Source organism: Trachemys scripta, chromosome 1 (genome assembly GCF_013100865.1).
Source record: "Trachemys scripta elegans isolate TJP31775 chromosome 1, CAS_Tse_1.0, whole genome shotgun sequence".
In the NCBI taxonomy this organism is placed as follows: Eukaryota; Metazoa; Chordata; order Testudines; family Emydidae; genus Trachemys; species Trachemys scripta.
In genome coordinates this window covers 186818667-186840080 of record NC_048298.1, presented here as the reverse complement: position 1 = coordinate 186840080, position 21414 = coordinate 186818667, and the positions used below count along the sequence as shown (strand labels likewise).

General features: G+C 38.6%; 1 protein-coding gene across 3 annotated transcripts in view; it reads left to right on the top strand.

Annotated features, from left to right (window-relative positions):
- The window catches only part of RUNX1 (RUNX family transcription factor 1), a 196959-nt gene that overhangs the window by 71019 nt on the left and 104526 nt on the right, over positions 1-21414 (top strand). Inside the window, exon 1 of one of the 3 annotated variants that reach the window (XM_034752476.1) lies at positions 10493-10554. The exons of the other annotated variants lie outside the window; for them this stretch is intronic. The gene's annotated coding sequence lies outside the window, so the exon portion shown is untranslated. Of the gene's footprint in view, positions 1-10492; positions 10555-21414 lie in introns of those variants that run through there. 3 annotated transcript variants of the gene reach the window in all.

Below are 21414 nucleotides of genomic sequence, written 5' to 3'. Positions count from 1 at the left end.
GAACACTTTGTGTTGGGAGAATCTCAAAAGCTTCAGTTCTGTTTGGAGAAGCAGAGCTACAGTATTTATCTGGAGATTATTTGAACTTTCTAAACCTCGTTAGTGTCAAAATAGGGCTAAAAATCTTGCAAGTGTAGGCTTTTCAAAAACATTTCCAAATCTGATGTCAGAAAACAGCACTAAGAGAATCAACTAGTTGGTAACATAGATAGAGTTTGTTTATGTTCACATTCACCAGATGGACTGGAATACTGCATGGTTTAAAAATGTACATTTATTTTTGCTGGATTTCTAAGGGCCTAATCCTGTAAAGTACTGAACACCTCCTGAGTGGTTCTGAGTGCTCTCAGCCTTCATTGACATCTCATGAAATTTGAGGGAAGTTAGCACTTTGATTGACTTTCTATGATTTTCTTTGCCATTCCAATAACTTGGGTAAACAAACAGTATATCAGTGTGTGTTACAAAAACACATACAGGTGTTCTGGTCTGTCAGGGAAATACTCCAGTGCTCTAGATTTTCAGTTAAATTATGTTTTGTAAATGTCTATGCAAGCTTAAAAAAATAACCACCAGCTTATTCAAATGACATTAAAACTTGTGTCATAGACTAAAGACGGGAAAGTCAATCAGACTGTATTGCCATGACAAGCTATAGACAGGCTCTTCATGTATCTGCCAGGAATTGGTAAAATCTACCCAGAATAGGGCCAAACACTATATGTTGGGGTTTGATTCCACGGGTCCATTTGTCATTACCACACCTTCCTGATCCAATGGCAGATTGCTACATAGTATGATGCTAATTCTAAATCAAGGCTTCTTCTCCTTCTTCAGCTCACACCACTGAGAAACTCCTGATGATTTTAATGAGAGTTTAAGCTATTCCCTACTTTTGATCTGCTCTCTAAAGCATCTTCCTTGATTTTCTATACCCTTTTTGTTGGTGTCGATCACAAATATTTATATTAAATTTATTGTCTCTATTTAAGTTTAAAATGTGAAGGGGGGAGGGGAGAAACCATATGTCAGGAAAACTGAATCAAAGTGAAAGCGGTATCAGCCTGAGGAGGCTAAATTTGGCCTGATGTTTTCTATTTTAACTACTGGAAAATTTTGGTGAGATGTGGGCTCTGTGCAACATCTGTTTGGCTTCTGGGTGTGTGTGGCAGGGACTGATGTCTTTCTTTGTATGAAACTGCACGGTATCACATGCTGATATAAAAAGTGAACACCCACATAGAAAATTCATGTAGTCTGCTGTGGCATTTCAGCTGTCCTTGTTTTGGTAGGTTTAACCAACGGAATTTCACTGGGCACAAAAAAATGCTTTTCCACACTGTCAATAGTGCTTATACAAGCTCTAAACCAGTATTCTATTTTACAAACTGATGGAACAAAATGATTATTTTTAATAAGCATACCCATACCGAATCCATCCCAATGCATTAAATCAAGCTGTAAGGACATGTTGAAACGTTGATCTCAGAATGTCACTCCAATTCACATTGCACATATGGATTTGAGGGTACAATATAGCTCCCATCTCTGTTCTGTTACCCTAAAGTCTAATGGTCTGATTTTCAGAGGTGCTGAACCCCTAAGACCCTTATTGACGTTATCCCTGAAAAATCAGGCCATAGTCTCACCCCCAAGATCAGAAATGAAACAGCCACCTTTTGAAACAAAACTTAGGTTTTGTAATGTCCCCTACTTGTCAACAGCACAAACATTCATTTGTAAATCCAGGCTTTTTTGACAAAAATATTTAAATTGAAATTATAGCAGGTTATATATGGCTCTACTGAAACCAGAGCCTAATATTTCCAGGGCTTTATAATCATGTGCTTACAATCCAACTCTTTCCCCATTGCTGGCAGTAGATAGCCATTCAGACTGTACTAAAAGATGCCTGAAGGCGGAGAAACATTGCTAGATTTTTTTTTTAATCTGTCAATATTTTAGTTGCTGCTGGTGCCGCTTTTTTTTTTTTATTTATTTTATTTCCACCCCAATGTTCCTTAGGGCATCTTTAGACAATCAGAAAGATAGTGTTGCACCTAAGCTGAAGGACAACATTTAACATTTATCAGTTTTTCAGTCACTAAAGCATTTTATGTTAGTGCAGTTTCTATTTCCATGTAAAATCCTGAACATCTGCTCCACAGGAGATGGGGTTGCTACCAAGCACTACTGTTAGATTTCTCGCCAACAAGTTTCAGGGCTTCATGTGGTTTGTGTTTTATCCTTTAAACAGTTGATTATGTTTTATCCTTTCTTCCATAAAAGCTAAATATAGGCAAGATCTTCACTAATCTGAAACATTTTATGAAAAGGACAGTATTTTTTTTTAAAGCTTTCTGGGTAGATATTACAAATGTATAAAATAAGTAAGCACAATGTCTCTTATGTTACATCTGTGTTCACCAGTTTATCGCCAATTAATATGAACAGAAACTGTGATAAATGTAGATCAGGTAGTTGTACTTACATGCCCCCACTCACCCACTGCAGGGGCTTCTACAATGCTGTCAGAGTCCAGTCCAGCTTCTACTGAAATCAATAGGAGGGGTCTTTCCATGCTTACATTACATAGAATTATCAGAACAAACAAACAACTTTGGAGAGTATATAAACCCATGTGATTTGGAGGTTGTGGTGGATAATCAGCTGACACTGTGGCCAAAAGAGCTAATGCAATCCTGAGATGCATAAACAGGGAAGTCTCAAGCAGGAGTAAAGTATTTATTTGACCTGTATTTGGCACTGGTGCAACGGCTGCTGGAATCCTGATTCCAGGATGTTTATAAATGGGAGAGGGTTCAGAGAAGAGCCATGAGAATGATTAAAGGATTAGAAAACGTGCCTGACTTAATGAGCTCAATCTGTTTAGTTTAACAAAGAGGAGGTTCTGGGGTGACTTGATTGCAATTCAGAATTACCTAAATGGGGAACAAATATTTTATAGTGGGCTTTTCAGTCTAGCCGAGAAAGGTATAACATGAACCAATGGGTGGAAGTTTGAAGCTAGAAAAATTCAGGCTGGCAATAAGGCGTACTTTTTCATAATGAGGGTAATTAACCATTGGAACAGTTTACCAAGGGCTGTGGTGGATTGTCCATCAGTGACAATTTTTAAATTAATATTGGATGTTTCTCTAAAGCTCTGCTCTAGGAATTATTTTGGGGAAGTTCTATGGCCCCTGTTATACAGGAGGTCAGGCTGGATGATCACAGTGGTCCCTTCTGGCCTCAGAATCTATGACCCCGGACATCCAGTAAACCAGTATTTGGCCTTGTCCATTCCACAACTGCCAACGTTGTGCTTTATGCACCTTCCTCTGCAGCAGGTGAGACTGGCCACTGTTGGAGGCTGGATATTGAATAGGGCTGGCCAGAAAACAAGAAATGTTATAAAGGTTTTAAAATTTATTTCAGTTTGGTAACAGAATGAAAATGAGATCTTTCAGAATTTTTCATGGAAAAAAATGAGAGAGCATCTCCATAGCCCAGGGATGAGGGCACTTGTCTAAGTTGTGGGAGATTCTTGAGCTGGTGCAACAATTTTTATGTTTCTAAATACGTAATATTTTTGCAATTTGTGGGTGAAATCTTAGCTCCGCTGAAGTCAGTGGGAGTTTTGCCATTGATTTCCACAAGGCCAGGATTTCATCCAATATCTGCATATTTTTATACTCACATCTGTTACTGTGCTTTGGTTTTGATTCAGAAATGACATAAAGTCCTGTGAAAAAATTATAACATTTCACCAAAGATGCTGCCTGACCTTCTCATCTGCCCCTTGGCATTGAGCAGGTTGAAAGATAAAGACTGCTTACGAGAAGTCACTGAGATATTAGAATGTAAAGAGTATTCTAAGCACAGTTCAGCAGCTCATTCCAAACATTCAGCTGCCCAGCTTAAGTTTCTTCCCTATGCGTTTCATATTTTCCCTCTGTGGATTCACAAAATTATGCCCCACAAATCACATTTCTAAAGTGACAAAACAGACAGTAACTATTCTTGGTTAAGGAAATGTGGATCCCTATTGTTAAGCTCTGTCAACAAATCACTCGTGTTTCTTCTTAAGCTAACTTTAATGGGACTGCTGCCTTCTCTGTTGGACCACACAGCACACTGGTCAAGAAACAGAAACTCAATGCTCTCATTATGAAACTTCAAGCGCTTTTTATATTGGCTTCCAGCATAAAGTAAATGGGGAATATGAATTCTGAAAACTGAGTTACTATCTCAAACTACGGACAATTCTTGCCATTTATATCCACAAAATACTACAACCATGCCATGCATGTTTTCTGGATTTTACTCTGCACCTCATGCTCACACAGGTCACAAAGCTAAACCCAAGGAGCACACATTACTTTGAAAATGTTCCAAAGCTAGCTAGTTGTACTTTCAGTTTCCACCTTAACCTGCCTCTATATGTATATATGTACCCATTTATTTAAATAGTGAAGGTATAGAGGGGTTGCAATGAGGCTGAAGATGATACGACTCAGCTAGAATTCTTCTTAGGGCACTCACACCAGAACAGTAGCTACCCGAGCTTTGGAGTGTGGTCCCAACTTTGCAGGCGTGTGTAGGGACAGAGAGGCAAGTCGCTGCGCTTCAGCCTTCCCCATTTTTGTACATCTACTCACTGCCTAGGTAATGCAAGGAGGGAATAGACACTATCCTTCCCAATGCGATTCTTGTCAGCCATTCGGGCACAGGTGGAAGGAGAGACTCCTTGCACCATCTCCTGCACTTACACACATGTGCAAGGACCAGGTAAACTCTGGCTCATAAGGGTAACCCAGGCCCACTTACTAAGTTATGTTACACTGTACTTTATATAGAAGTTTATTGTTAGAACTAGATAGCATCAAGCTACCTGGTTTGGGACGCATGGATTTTGGGATGTTGATCTAAGAAACTGAATTTCCCTACATCTGCTTCACAAAGACCTACACAATAAAGCCATACATTAAAATTTTTAGATTTGCATTGCTTGTACTGCAAAATGTATTATCTGCTGTTGCCTACCAACGCACCACTTTGTATAGTAATAGTTTGCAAGAAACCTGGCAAATTTGTGTTATATTTACATAGAGTATTGTAATAACCATTAGCTTCCACTGTGCTGGGCTTTCAGAACACTACATGCCATTGTTTTCATTAGAAAGCAAAAGTATTAATGACTGCAGACACTGACAATAGTACTGCATGCTCTCTTCAAGAGCTAGCCTTGAAAATAATGGTTACTGCTGGTGTTTGGAAATATTTCTTCTAGGCTTCTATAGATTTTACACAAGTGTCCATGAAAAGCTAATTCAAAAGGGGGCTACAAACATGTCTGGAGCAAAATTCTAGTTAGAAATCATCAAAATATTCATGAATATTTTTTTTACTGTACACCTGTCTTCAAGTTAGCAGTAACAATTAGCCAAGTAGGAGACCTTAACAACCAATTGGCCATATATTACCTTTGAGTCACACACACAACTCCCACTGATGTCTGTGTGGATAGCCCACAGTATGCAGCCCACAGGGATAAGGGAAAATGAGGTCAGAGCCTCTCTAAGGAGTCCTTTAATTCTTCAGAGTTGTTTTGTGAGGATATAGTACTGTACATGAATTTCTATGCCTGTGCAATGCCATAAATCCCAATGCTGTAATTGGATCACATTTTTGAGGGTTTTTTTCTTTTAATTCTTTTGCAAAGCAGGAGTAAAGTTGTCTGTGATGCTTGAATTCACACACTTTTTCCACTTATGCTTCAGTAATTCTCTGTGAGTATTCAACAGGGTTCTTTAGCATTAAACACCTAGATGAAACTGCTGACCTTTTGCATCACTTAAATTTTGCTAAAAGATTCCATGCTTTCAGGAGTAGGGATTTGTACATCAGAGAAATTATCATAAGTCTACTGAGCCACCATTTACAAGCATTCTTCAAATACTTTCTCATACTTCTGTTGTTTTCCATTGAGTGTTGATTGTACACATATAAAAGCTGTAACCATAGTGGAATGCCTGCTACCTAGTGAAGGATAACCTCAAAATACATGCTGGCATATCAATTACCTGCTTCTATCTGTGTTTAAAAAACAAATCAGCTTTAAATGTTGGTTCATACTGCTCTGCATTAGAACACGTAGGGATAGGTCCTATAGCTCATACCATAACCTAATGCAGTTAAAAAGGTCATGTTGCACTGGGCAACAAATGTAAATAGGACCTACTGATGGAGAGCTACGTAGGCCACCAGTAGTTTTTCTACAAGAATCTCTGCTGGTGGGAGCGACTTAGGGCTACCAGTGGTTTCCCATATGAATGTCTGCTGTTCTAGAAGGGAGGGGGCCCACCAGCAGTATTTCCAGAAGATCCTTTTGGAGCGAAGCCTGGTAGCACATGCTTATAACTTATATATAGCATATATAACTTGTCTAACTTTTCTTTGTTCTGATTGGTTATGTTTGTGCAACAAAACTGAGGGCAAAATTCTGAGGCTGAATTTGAGGTCATGAAAAGTCATATTTGCATTAGTGAAAAGTCATTGGGATAGACTGCAATATTCTTACCATACTTACTTGAAAAGAAGTTCAATTGAAATTAATGGAATACCCTTACTATTCAGCGCCAATAAAGGTATAATAATCTGCCCCATGGTTACTGATGTTAAAGTTATGATTTGAAGGTTGTTTTTTTACAGCAGTTGGATTTTCCTATATATTTTACTCATATGTGTAATGTATATTTAGTCTATAGCTACATAATACATGTCAAATTAAAGTAGCAAGACTTGCAGAAATGCTGTGGCAACACAAATCAACCTGCCAAGTTTTATTCTGTATCATAATATTTCTCACTTTGTATTTCACAAATCATATGTGTGCAAAGTTCCAAACTCAGTGTCTCCTAGAATTCTGTAATATTTGTCTCAGGCAAAACTGAATTTTATATTCAGTACTTTGAGCTTTAACCTAAGACATACCTGCCATGTCCTGGATCTAATTTCATTTCAGCTGTAAAAGAGACCACCCAATTGGAGAAGGAAATATTTTTATCTCCATGCTAATTGGTAAATGATTTTTTCCCCCAGCAGTTAGGCTCCATTGGAAATGAGCCAGATATGTGGTAGAATACAAACCATTGAGAAATGAACAGAAACCACCAAACTCACTTATTTTCAGACAATCTCACTAGTACCTGATAAACAGAGAGTGGTTTTGAGTTCCTAGTAGCACTGGAAATAGATTACAGACTACTATATGGATCACCCATCTTTTCCTCAGTATCACGATATCATGCCATGTTCACATCTAATGCATTTTCTTGTATAATTGAGACTAAATTTTTATTATTGTTACTAAGCCTTTATTGACCATCTCTCAATGTAAGCTTTTATTATCGGGCATTTAAATCAGAGTCTATCTCGCTTTTATCTATTGTCATAATTGTTCAAAAATGATTGGGTCTTTGTGTTCTAGATAAGCATGCCATTCAACAACTGCCCAAGGGTCCAGTCCAGCAAATCCTTTCTTACAACAAATAGATCAGCTGAATTATTTGCTTGAGGGTTTGTATGATTGCTGTCCCCCCTCCCCCCCTCCCCCCCCAAGTACTTTGTGGTATTGTAAAATAATTATACACTGATCCTACAAAGCCAGTACGAGATTTAACTGGCAAGTCTCTTATCTGTTTCCCTTTACTTATGCTGCTGATGCTAAAAGTTAAAATAATGTGATACTAGCTAATTACTTTGCACCTGTCTTTTATGTAGAGTTGGTACTGGCCCAATTAAACAAGAATCAAACTTTCAAATAAGTTTAATGTTTACTATTTACCTTTTTTTTCAATTTTTTGTGTGTGCATTTCCTGTTGTTAGTCAGCTGCTACCAGAATGCTGGAATACCACCAGAAATTCTGTTCATGTGGTATTTTCTACTAGCCTCCTTTCTGAGAGGAGGAAAAACCAGGAATCCCCATGGTACTTGAAAGTCCTGGGAAGACAAATAAACTCATTTCCTTGCCCCAGTCACCTGAGCAAGAGCAGGACTACAAATGCTAATACTCAGCAGCCATTACAGAATTCTGACTGAGGTCATGAGGAGTTTGGGATATAGACAAATGACAGGATATGGCAAAAAGACAGAAGAATTTCTGAGTATTTTCTTCTCATATACTGTGATGTGATGTGACTGTTATTTTAATAATATATTATCAAATTGTGTAATCTCCACCTTTTTCAGTTCCTTCATTGGCTTCCCATCGTCCACTGTGTCACATTTAAATATCTTGGGTGAAATCCTGGCCCTATTAAAGTCAATGGGAGTTTTGCCAATAGGTCCAGGATTTCACTGGTTGACCTTATTGTCCACACGGCCACTAATGCTTTTTCCCAGCCTGTTCATTTTGTCAGCGATCAAAAGCAGCCGTCAGTGCCCTGTTTGTCTTTTCTTCTTTCCATCTTCATACCTTTTTCCATCTCCCACTTCACTGTGTCCTACCTTCTTGGCATTCATGTCCCATCTAAAGACTCTCTTCTTCGGGTTGCCCAGGAGAAGTGACTGAACATTTTAAAATACCCCAAACACTATAAATTATTTCTCCCTCTAGGCTTTCCAGTGTGTGCCATTTCTTTCCCTATTGCAAAGGTTCCAAATCTGTGTTTTGTGGACCACTGGTGGTCATAGAATGCTCGTTCTTGGTCTGCAGAAAGGTGGCTGCTCATGAAGTGCTGTTTTTTCTGGTTTTGCTGCTGCTCAATCTTATTAAAGTACATTAAGGGTCAGATTTTCATTTATCTAAGGCCCTTTTACACCACTCTGACAATGTACAAGGGCCTTAATATGGATTTAAGCCACATTATGTTCCTAGAGCAGAGCAAAGAGGCCTTCGTGTAATTAAGGATCAGGCCCTAAATGTTTTCCTAATGTTACCTTTTCATGTGTGTAACTGTGTAGGTACCACAAGGATATTGTGTGATTGTGAGTGGGAAGGGAGGAGCCCACACAACACTTTCAATTAACAATTTCCCTGTACTATAGAAGAATCTGCTAGATTGTAAGGTCGTCAGGACAGAGACTGGCTTAATTTTGTGTCATGCATAGTACTAACCGCTTGGCATTGGTTAACAAGTAATAACTAATAGTCGATATTATATCAAGAAAAGAAAGACTATCATAAGACTCATGCTAACTTTTCCATGGAAGCCAGGGATTCAACAGGAATAATTCAAACATGTTAAACTTGATATAGTTCAGTAGGGTTTTGATGTTTTATATAATGGCTTCAGCTAGTTCATTTTGGAGTCTACTAACCAGTATAAATCTGTGTACACAGCCAATCCATTTCTTTTTCTCCTTTTCCTTTTGATCCTACATCCTTCTACAAATTTTGTAAAGTAGGCTTATCATGCACCATCTGATCACTTCGAAATAGCTATATAAACACCAGACCAGATACCAAAGATCAAATGTACTAGTAAGTTTCATTTTGCTGTCAGTCCACCAGTGATTGGTTAAGGCAACCAACAAAACCAAACCTTCCCTTTACACCATACGAAATGTTGGGTTTGGGGGAATGTATGTTTAGCGCACAGAGTTATGCCTTCCTACATATACATTAGTAATATACAGTTTCTAAATTCTAGGACTGTGAAGAAAAGTGGAATAAGGAAGACTTCATAATGAACAATAAATTGTAGTCTTAAGAGGTCCATGTTTCTCTTCAATACTGCTGTTAGCTCAGATGTGCCTATACTCTGTTCATTTGACCTCTAATTCAGATTGACATGAATAATATAAAAAAGGCACAGTGTGCTGTAGGATATACATGATAAGGTTTGACTCCATGGGAATTTTTTTCACCTGTTTGCATATAACAGAGATCCTTTCATATATGAATTTGTACTGAAAAAGGAAGAAATGAAAGGATGCTCTCATCAGTGACCAATTAATTAGTTCAGTGTTCTATCTCCTATTAATGACAGTGATATATGAAATCACATATTCAAGGCAATAAACTGCTTGTAAATAGAAGTGAATACAGTTTCTCCATCAGTGTAACAGTACCTTGTTTATAATGCAACACTTCCCTTTTCTGTTTTGGGTTGTTGGGTTATTGTTTTTTCTTTTATGTGTTTTTGTTTGTTTGTTTTTTTAATTCAAACATCTAGCTGTCAATTTGGCCTATATTTTTCTCACTCTTTCATTTCTGTTAGGTTTAATGTGTACTATATAATAGTGTCATCAGTGGAACACAAGCTGTGTTAGTAACTAAAATGCAGAATTCCATTTAACAATGGATTGCATATCTGACACTGCACTCCAAGTGGCTGCTTTCACATCTTTTCAGTTGTTGTGTCAGAAAATCAATCAATGACTTCAGCAAAATCTTGATACTTTTCTCCCATCTACAGAGAGGGACGTTAATTATTTATGGCCTCTCTTCTTTTTCAGAACTCATCTATTCTTAACCTAAACACCTCACAGAATATGCATTACTGAATCTGCCTTGGTTCTCCTGTTACCATTCTTCTGAAGTTTAAGTAAGTCAGGATACAATGTCTGGTAATTCAAAGCTTTTTAGCAGCCAAAAGAAAACATTGGAAAAGACTGATAATAAATAATTCTGAATGTTAAGCTATTTCATATTTCACTATGTTAAGCTCTGGTCTATGCATTGCATGCACAGTAAAGTTCACATATCAGCAGATTTTCACAGGGAGGATGATCTTGGAGAATTTAGTTTATTAGTGGCTGAAGGCTTCCTGGTTCAGTGGCCAGTGTGACTGGGTATATGATGGAATGCAGGAAGCTGTTGGCATCTTCTTGACAAGAATGACTTACTAAAACTGTAGGAGAAAATTTTAACCTGAACTATGTATTAACAACTCAAGTTCTGTCAAGCACTTTTCTTATATAGGCTCAAGACCCAGTGACTATGTGACCGAATGAATCTACATTCTACCACAAGGCCCTGGCTTTGTAGCATTGCAGTGCAAAACCTGTGGCAAACTGGAAATTCTGTGGCAGCGTCAAGTAAATCCCAAAATGGAGGGTTTTCTTGAAATAAACATGGAAAAGAAATAACATAGTAGTAATAGATTGTAAAAGTCTAAATTTGGAGGCAAATTTGAGTTGTTCCTTTAAGTTGTGCTCCGTTGCTGTTGTGTAAGCAGAGGCAAGAGATGGAGAATAGGTCTCCCTTTGAAGATAATGGCAAATCTATACTAAGTAGTGTGAAGTATTATGAGAAGTATTTTTAAAAGTTAGGCGTTTGATTGTATGATTTACACATGATAGAGCAAAGCAGAGCCACAAATGGGTAAAAAGAACTAGATAAGTTCATGGAGGATAGGTCCATCAATGGCTATTAGCCAGGATGGGCAGGGATGGTGTCCTTAGCTTCTGTTTGCCAGAAGCTGGGAATGGGCGATGGGGATGGATCACTTGATGATTACCTGTTCTGTTCATTCCCTCTGGGGCACCTGGCATTGGCCACTGTCGGAAGACAGGGTATTGGGCTGGATGTATCTTTGGTCTGACCCAGAATGGGTGTTCTTATGTTCCTAATGTAACATCATCCCTAACAAGTGAAAATATTTCTGATAGGATCTTCCCCACTGTGTCTTCAGGCCAAAATTTTCAAACCTGAGTACCTTAAGGTAAACTTCTGAATCCATGATTAGGTAGCTAAGTAACAGGCGCCTGATTTTCAGTTAGTGAAAAAAATCCCATCGAAGTCAAGGGGCACGAAAGGTGCAGAAAATCAGATCTCTTTTAGTATAGGTGCCTAATTTTATACACCAGGGTTGAAAAGGTTGGCCTCGGTTCATACAATTTATTTAACCCTGTGACTGCTGCACATATTTATAGAGACAAGCACAGGTTCTAGTCACTGCTTACTTGGAGTTGATTGGAAGTGATGACCTGCAATAGAGATGAAAGTCTATATAGCTCATCTCCTGACCCCAGGATTCATCTCTTTGTCTTCCTTCTGTCTGCTGGTGCTTCAGAGTCATCCATATATGTCCTCGGCATTGAGGAGTTTCAAATGGAGTACTAGGCTTATTATAAACAATATAGAAACTTCAGTGACTTCTCTCAGTACAGGGGGGTGTGTGTGATACAGAAAACACATCTGTAGATATAATTCTTGTTTAAATTCAGTGTGTATGTTTTCATACCTACTGGATGTTCTAAATTTAAATACTATCAGTCCACTGCAATAACAATGCAATACTTTAACTTGACAGCAGTTAAAGTTGCATATGGGTTCAAGTTTTAGACAACACTACTTGTAAAATGTCTTTCCTTTTATAGCTGAATATTTTTAGAGACTTCCAAGCTAAACTCCTGAACTGAGTATGATGCATCTAGTCATCTAGCCCAATCAACAGCAAAATCACAACTTCATGTCAGTGCAATACATTGTTAACTGATATGTCAGAAAATCAATTAATTACTTTTAAGTAGCAGTTAAGAGTATCCACACAATACTGCCATTTGAATTATTAAAGAAAGCAAGATTGAGCTTTCTCCCCAACTGAAATCCTGCCCTAGAAGAAAGTGCAAAATGCTACTTCTGCCCTGAAGCCTAATCAACATTATTGAATAGGCTACAGGGGCAGAAAGAGTGGTGGAGGGTACGAAATTGTGAAAATGCTGGATTGCCAGGCAAAGGCAGCTGTTAAAGGAATTAGAAAGTGTGGATAGCAGACTCCCTTCCGTAGCAATGAGAGAGTCTCCCAATGAGAATAACCATGAAGACTATTCTGTGAATCTTTGGAGATCCAGGCCATGTGAGGAGGGCACAACCACTCCTTCATCCCCTAACAGAACTTCACAAGGGGCATCCTCAATCTAGGTTCTTGTGCTCCTCCTGTCATAGGTACTTGTAGATAAACTAGGGATGCATGGCGAGGTCCCTAGTGGACTTCAAGAAGCCTTCTGTTCTTCTCTCTTCCCTGGCTGTAGGGGACCCTATTTTGGTAGGTTGCTGGGTTTTTTTGTAGGGGGGGAGAATGATTAGGATTGAGAGGGATGGGATTTTGTTTTTGATTGTGGTGGGAAAGCTTTTTCACAGAACAAGGTCTTGCAGTGTAAAGCACCTAAAGGCAATTACGCTCTGGATAGTCTGAATTCCTCTGCAATCTCACGACCTGGCCGGATCCCCTTTAATGAGAACTAGATGCTCCATAGCATGTGGGATTGGGGATAATAGTGGTAGCATGGCTCTACCTCTTCCACACCTGTCAGTGGAGTAGGACCAGCAAAGAAGGGAGCATGCATTCCCCCTTTCAACTCACTCTCTGGCATAGGCTCCCAGAGGAATACAGGCTGAGTCAGCCAGAATGCCTCTAGAGACTGGTGCTGAGATGGAACTGCCTCCCCTTTCTCCAATGCAGGCCCTTAATGTAAAAGCCAGAATAAAGCCTTATAAATGTAAATCAAATTCGTTTCACTGGAATATGGCAGTTGCTACCTTTGCTCCCATATCCCATGACTTGTTCTCTCCCTTGTTGACCTGCTGTGTACTTGTTGTTTTTTTTAAATTGGTTATCTAATAAAGGTTTGACTGTGACTCTCTCTGTTCAGCCCTCACAGCAAGCCATGGAGGGGCGTTGTTTAGAGGCAGAGGGCACACCTGTCATCCCTCTCTGATTACAAGATATTTTCTATCCAAAATCCATCAGGCTGCTCTGTGTGATGTGGCCCCTCCTTAAAATTTCAGTTTGAGGAAACAAGCAGGCTAAGGTTCTAAAATAACTAGTGTGCTCTGTTTTAAAATACTCGGCCTGTTAGCCAGGAGGGAGCTTTGGTGGAGCTGGGGCCTGTGAAGATACTGTTGGGGCAGGATCTCAGATGGAACAACTGAGGCACATGGCCCACATGTCCCCTCCATTTCTTCACCTCAGGCACATGGAGACAGTTCTCCCCACCTCATCCTTCCTTGTGTGACATAGCATTGGGGGTTACATGCTGCATCCCAGTCCAGGCTCTGGGGCTTGTCCCATGTACCACTGCAGCCATTGGGCAGTAGGGATGGTGTGGGACCAAATGATTGGCTCCCATCTGGGGGGAGGGGTGTGAGAGAGTGTACATTTTTTTTCCTGGGTGGGGAAGCTGTTTGTTTCAGCTCCACCCTTTCCACCTTTCAAAAGGTTGCTAAATCTGTACAATGCTGGAGGTTAGGCTGGTTCCCAGTTTGGGGGTCTGGAAGGGATTTTTCCCATAGGGCAAAACTGGTGAGCTGCTGTGTGAGTTTTGAGGGGTTAAATTACAGTTGTCCTAGCTTTGGTGATTTCCAGTGCAGTTGATGCGTCTGAAAGGGACCAGTGAAAGACTCTAAAACCCAGAGGCCTGCTTGGGCAATAGTGGCCTGGCCCCTATGTCTGGTGCAGCTTGTGGCTTCTCTTATCTCATCTCTTCCACCTCTGGCATGGAGAAGGTTGGGACTCTGGCTTCCAGTCAGGATCTCTTGCCTGACCTAAGGGTGTAGAGGGGGCATGGCCTTCATACTCCCCCTCAGTTTGAGGGTGCCTGGAGCCATTGGTGCCAGTTGAAATCCATTCAGGAACAACCCTGCTGGGTGATTTGCCCTGGTTTGATATTAGATGGTAACAAAGTTGTAGCCTCCACATTTGACCATGTTGAGGTTTCCATAGGCACATCAGTGCTATCTTTATTTTAAACCAGTTCAGGTGACAGTTCTAAGTCTACAGGCCAAGTTCTCTGCTGGCATAACTCCAGTAAAATCATTGGAGTTGTGCCAGCAGAGATTTTGACCCTATCTCAGTCTTTTGGTACCTCAGCGATTACAGGTTAAGTTTGTTTGATATAAGTAGAAAACCTTGTGTACTGAATTTAAGCTTGGCTTGAGAAAAGTGTGTGTGTGCGTGTGCGTGTGTGTGTGTGTGTGTTTACACATGTGTACTTACCACTTGTATATTATTGCAAAGCAGTTCTCTCGTGGTACTAGTGGTAATAGTTGTTAGCTGAGGATAGATGGAAAGGAAACAACTTGTCAGTCTAGAGCTCTGTCTCTGCAGACATCAAAGAAGAGATGTAGAGGTTGGCCAGATGCTCTGAGATGAACAATGAGTTGTCACCTGGCAGTGGATACAACTAGCTGATTTGGGGATTGCTGGCCTGGCTGGCCATTAAGGAGCTCCCCCTCCTGGCTGATGTGTGCACTCGAAGCAATATTTTCCTGCTTCTGGGCAAATCTGCAGTAATGGTCAGCAGAAGCCATGAAGGCAAGAATGGGAAGTAAAAAATAACTAAATAAATTATATGTAGATTTTACACATGAAGTTGTCTTTCATGATATAGCTTAAATGATGCTATTTCATACTGAAACTTCAGCATTTTGGACTGTTCAGGCACATCGTTCCAGACTGTTGTTCTTCACAGGAAACACAATAAATGTGTTCGTGCAGATTTGAAATACTGGTATTTTTCTGAAAGTAACAAGTTTACAACTTAGACCATTTTTAAAGGAGGCACTAATGCAAAGAAGAGCCTGCCAAAATATTAGCTTTTGATAACTTTAAATATTCAGTAAGACGCCAAAAAATAAATAAAATGAAACATTTGCAACTTCAAACTGTCTCTCAAGGTGTGGCCTCTTAGAAGAGTATGCCCAGTTTCTGCACAGTGGAAGCCTGTGCAAACATCTCAACAAAGAAGTCATTGTCTTTAGGATTTTACACAGTAGTTCTATGTATTCGTTAGGGAATCCCACCCTCGACCACACTTTACCAATCCTGTCAGAATCAACAGAGAATGCGTGAGACATCTAGCATATAGAAAAATAACCTGCTTCACTGGAGAGTTGTTAAACACTCTGCAAGAAGGATTCAGTGGTTCAAAGCCAGTTAAAGATGGTGCTGTACATTGAAAACAGGACATGTAGTACATCCTGTTTTATTCTTACCTGCCTCTCTTTTTGTTGGAATTATATTTTAAAATATGTAATTCACTTAGCTCAGTTCAGAGAAACCTAAAAATACTCTTTACCAGAAAGTAAGGCTCTCAAGACCATCTTGGATAATCTTTCTGGAATTTTTTTAAAGATAGATTTTAAGGCTGGAAGAGACAATTTAAGCCTCACTCTGACCTCCTAGATGACCACAGGCCATAGAACTTCATCCAGTTACTCTTATATAGAACCCAATAACATTTTTGATTAAACATCAACATTACAAGTAAATAAATAGATTTAGGATGACTCTGAACTTTGAGAACAGACATCTAAGATGACGCTTAAAATACTGTGTGACTTTGGAAAGTACCAGTTTTTGTTAACAGATTTTTAAGATCAAAACTTTGAAGATGTATTACTAATGTCACCGTCAGATTGAAAACCTGAATCCACCACTGTTTTGTGCTTGCTTTTCATATGCGTACAAATGGAGCACCACAAGATAGCACAGTCTTGCTCTCTTATTTTAAGTTGGCACGTATATTTTTGCTTTAGGAAACAATTTGTGAAAACCATTATGGACTAGTTGTAAACTGCATGCCGTGCCCTTGCTTATTGTGATACCATCTTCAATGAAAACATTATCAAAGGCCAGATTTTCAGAAGTGCCGAGCACTCACATCTCCAGCTGAAGTCAATGAGAGTTGCAGATACACAGCACCTTTGAAACTTAGGTCCCAAATGTTGAAACGACTGTCTTAGCCTATTGTATTTGTTCCTTAAATATGCACTGGGTCTAGAATTAGCATCATAAAGATTTTCACTGTGCATATATAGGAATTAAGAATGCCACTATTACCTCTCTTCTGCCCATGCCGCTTTCTGGTACTAGACGTTTCTATCGCAGACATCTAAGATGAGGCCGATGGGCTTGTGAGCACGTCTGAGGCAATAAAAATACAACTGGGGTCTCATTCTCATGTATAAGACTGCTAAGACTGCCACAGCACATTTAATGGGGGTGAAAATTTTCTCTTGCAAGAATTGGAAACTTCCTCTACATAGCAGAAACCACAAAATAAAATGAAATTGAAGTGAAAGTCTTTCAAATCCTACTCAGTTTACTATATCACCAGGCTCAACCAAAAACATTATATTACAATGACAAATTTAAAAACAAACAAAAACCCCAACTCCATTAACAATCTGAACTCCATTTTCCCTAGAAGTCTATGCATTCTGGTGACAACAAAGGTGTCCATTATGCAGCCCCAGCATTTCTTATCTTCATGTAAATGTACACAAGATGCTCAAACTCTGATAGAGAGGTAACAAGCATTAGGAGAAGGAAGATGAAAACTGTCTGATAAACATGAATGAAGGAGTCTAGTAATAAAGATCTGTAAATTGCGAAAGCTCGGAGCCAATGGCATGGAAAGAAAGAATCTTATCCATATTGTTAGCATTTGAAGATAGTGGCTGGCAGTGGTGCTTTATCTGGTCGGCAACAGAGATTATTGTACCTTCACTGAACCACTGTCTGCAAAACCCAGGAAACATCTTGCTGTGCAGTTGATGAAACATTTGCTTGAGGGCCCTCCCAGTCCTTCTGTTACAGTTGAATAATGTTACAACACAAGCTTGTGCAACAGTGACTAGGATGGTAAAGGTTGTGCTGTAGCATTTCATGGCATTTTTTCTCCTTCTCCATTTTTTTCCTGGGGAAATTAGGTGCACTGCTTGTAAAGATCTCTTTCCTGTTACCTAAGAGAGACTGTTAAAATAAAGAAGAAAAATAATAATGCTTCTTGTTTTTCTGGTCAGTATGAGATGAAAAGACAAACAGCTACTACACAAATCTGTATATCAGGTTTAGCCAGCCATAAATTTAAAATTTGTTGCATCTTTTGTGGTAGCTATGGTGCTATTCCTGATATGTAACAAGAGTTTAAAAAATTATACTTAATTTAAATGTAGGTGTTTGTTGGATCAGGGCATTGGTCATAAAATGTGTTAGCTGAAATTTCACATCAAATTACAGCTGCAAAGAAACTTTTTTATTTTATATCATATATAAAAACTCAACAGTGGCTTCGACTTTAAATATGAATTTTGGTAAGTGACAAATCCATAATAAATCTAAGGGCCTAATGCTTCCCTCAATCCATACACACATACCCTCCAATAGACTTCAATAAGGCACCACATTCTAAATGACGGCAAGGATTGAGCCAATATTTGGAAACTCAAAATTCAGTACATGAGCAGTTACTTTCTCCATGCTATTAAAAAAATAAAATACCCTAAATCCTGATATGATAAAATAATCATATACACTTCCTAAAAAAAAAGAAGTCCTTAGAAATGTTTGTATAGCAGAATGTGGGCTGCTACCCAGTCAGCAGTGCAGTACAAAAGTGGGCTTCTGTATGGTTATCATTAAGGGTATGCTCCAAAGCCCACTGAAGTCAATTAAAAGCCTCCCTTTGATTTCAGTGGTTTTGGATTTGGCCCTAAGGGCCTGCTCTTGATGAAGTTCTGTTTTACTGTCCCCTAAAGCAATGTCCTCTCTGCCTGTCTCTGAAGATTTCCAGGTGCAATTTACCATTGCTTATCTAGATACTTGTATCCTCCTTGTCACCACAGTATATAATTGTCTCCCCGTTTTACAGATGGAGAAATGAGGCACAAAAGATTAAGTGAAGACAAATAGGGAATATGTTTAGCTTTCTAGTCAAAATTCCCTTTCTTCAAAAAAAATCAAAAATCAAATGTCAACCATCATATGAGCTGCTGAGTTCATGACTGCTACCCTGGCCTACACACTCATTGTGTTAATAGTGTCTGTGTCATTCCAAAAATGCTTTACCCTAAATACAGTGCAATATAAATTCACACTGTGAAGTCAACAGGCCAGATTCACTGGTATGCTCTGCCTCCTTGCTCCACTTCAGTGACACAAAGCAGTGTTAAATCTGGCTTGCAAAAGAAGCAGAATGTACTGGTGAATCTGGCTTACCATTTTCAAAAATTCAAAAATACACATTTTCATGAGCACTTATGCTCTACTCTATGAAGTCACTGAATTTCATAGTGACAGAACAGATGTAATATTTTTTTCAGTCTATCATGTTAATTCATATGTTCCTATGAAGGATTATATCCTTCTACATTCTAGAGTAGTAAAGTGTATAACTTTGTCTGTTAGTACAGTTGCAAGCTGCACGGGTACCTGCTAACTTTTGTTCTTGTGCTGTTTTACAATTATCAGCACAAAGTAATGGCCAAATCCTTCTCTCCTGACTCATACAAGTACTTGTCCCAGTGACTCCAATAGAATTATTCCCATGAACAGACTGAGCAGGGTTTGGCCATAACTTGCATGATATAGTCCCTGTAATAATCCTCTCTTTGTAAATAAAAGCACTATTATGGTACCACTATATGGTGTTCATCACTGTAAAGTGCTTTGAATATGAAAACACTATATTAAAATCATTATTGTTATTATTATTTATTACTCTATCTACTGGTAATAGATATATCCTGAAGAAAATCTATCAGCAAAAATAACAACAAAATATTCCACCAAACAGTTCCAACCTCATTTCCAGCAGCAAACCTGTAAACTGTAAATCTTCATCCATTTCTACTCTAATTGGATGGGGGGGGGGGGTCATATGAGTAGCTAAATGAAAATTTCAAGTCTATAAGTGCCTGAGGCAAAAAAAAAAGAAGTGAAGTCTCTTGTGAGTTTGGTTAGTGAAAAGAAAAAAAAACATATTAAGCATGACTGCATGTCATTTTTCAATTTGCTTGTGTTAAATAATGATCTCTAGGGCAGAAAAAGAGTGAAGTGAAAAGGAAGAGCTCCACTCTGGTCTTGTTTAGTTTTTCCTGGTCTTTTGCAGAGTCTGGCTACTTCTTGGTTGTCATATTAAACTTAAACATGAACCATGGACAGTTTGGCATGTCATCTCCTCTATCCTGGGCCATGTACCTGATGAGGAAAAACAGAGCAACCACTGGTATCTTTGGTAAAGGTTTATTTTATCTTTTTATTCAAAAGTTTATGTTGGTGTGTTATCTTGGAGATCTCTACTACTGTGTAAACATGGGAACTATTTGATGGGAAAGAGCTTAAAAGTAATATGAAAATACATTAGTGTATATACATTGGCTTTCACTAGTCTGTTAAATATGTTATAAGATTCTTAAAAATGAATTAAGTGTTCCTCTGAAGAAATTTAAAGGTAATTTTCGTTATAACACTATGGATTTGGGTTCCATCAAAGTCAGTGGGAATTTTGCTACTGACTTTAGGGCTAGGATTGAGTCCATTAGGCAGTACTTGCTGTTTGACATTTTAGCTACTTCAGAAAAGCAATGTTACCCTACAGGGGCAACTAGTGTAAATGGGAATTGTCAATAAATGTATATTAAAATCTATGGAGCTATGTCGATTGGCTATGCTGATTTACACTAGCTGAAGATCTGGCCCATATAGGGTGACCAGACAGCAAATGTGAAAAATCGGGAGGGGGTGAGGGGTAATAGGTGCCAATATAAGAAAAAGACCCAAAAATTGGAACTGTCCCTATAAAATTGGGATATCTGGTCACCCTAGGCCCATATATTATATCTTTAAATCCTTCAAAAATATTAATGGAATAAAAAAGAGTTTTTGTTTCATATCAAAGCTAAAGAAAAAAATATAACTTGACAAAATAACTTGGCTTGAATGACACATTGGTCAGTTCAGTAGGTTCCACTTATGTCAGTTCTGTTGTAGTTCTATATAGGCTGAGAATGTTATTTATGATGCTTTTCAAATGAATCATTTGCCAGAATAAAATACAATATATTCAGTCTTTCATATATTTGACATAATGCAAATTTTGTTTCCTTTTACATCATCCTGGTATTATCACTGCTCTTAGTTGTCCCTTTCCACTAATTATATCCATAATATACAATGCAGCATTGTGATGTAAAAGGGACCTGGGTTGCATAATATGACCCTAGTATGATTATTAATATGGCTAGTTATTGTTCTACTCAAAACCATACTGAACAAGGATAGAAGGCCAGAATAAGGGTTAGGAATTCTAGAATAATTTTGTCACATCTATTATTTTTAATTCCCATTTTACAATTCCTTCACTTTCTTCCTATCGATTTCTGTTTCAACCAGTTGGCACGGTGTGATTCTCAGGTGTTTACTGTTAACATTATAAAGGTTATATTTAAACTAAACAAGGGAATACATTCTGTACTGATTTCTACCCCATGCTACCCTTTCAAAGTCCTAATCCCATTGGTTCTAAATCAGAGATTCAGGGCCAAATTCTGTGCTGAAGTCAACATATACTATTGTTCTGTCAAGAGAGGGGGTATGCTCCTTGTTCCATTCTACAGTGTTTTGGAGGTATTGTTTAATCATTTGGTGATAACATGTACATACTGATCAGAGTTCAAC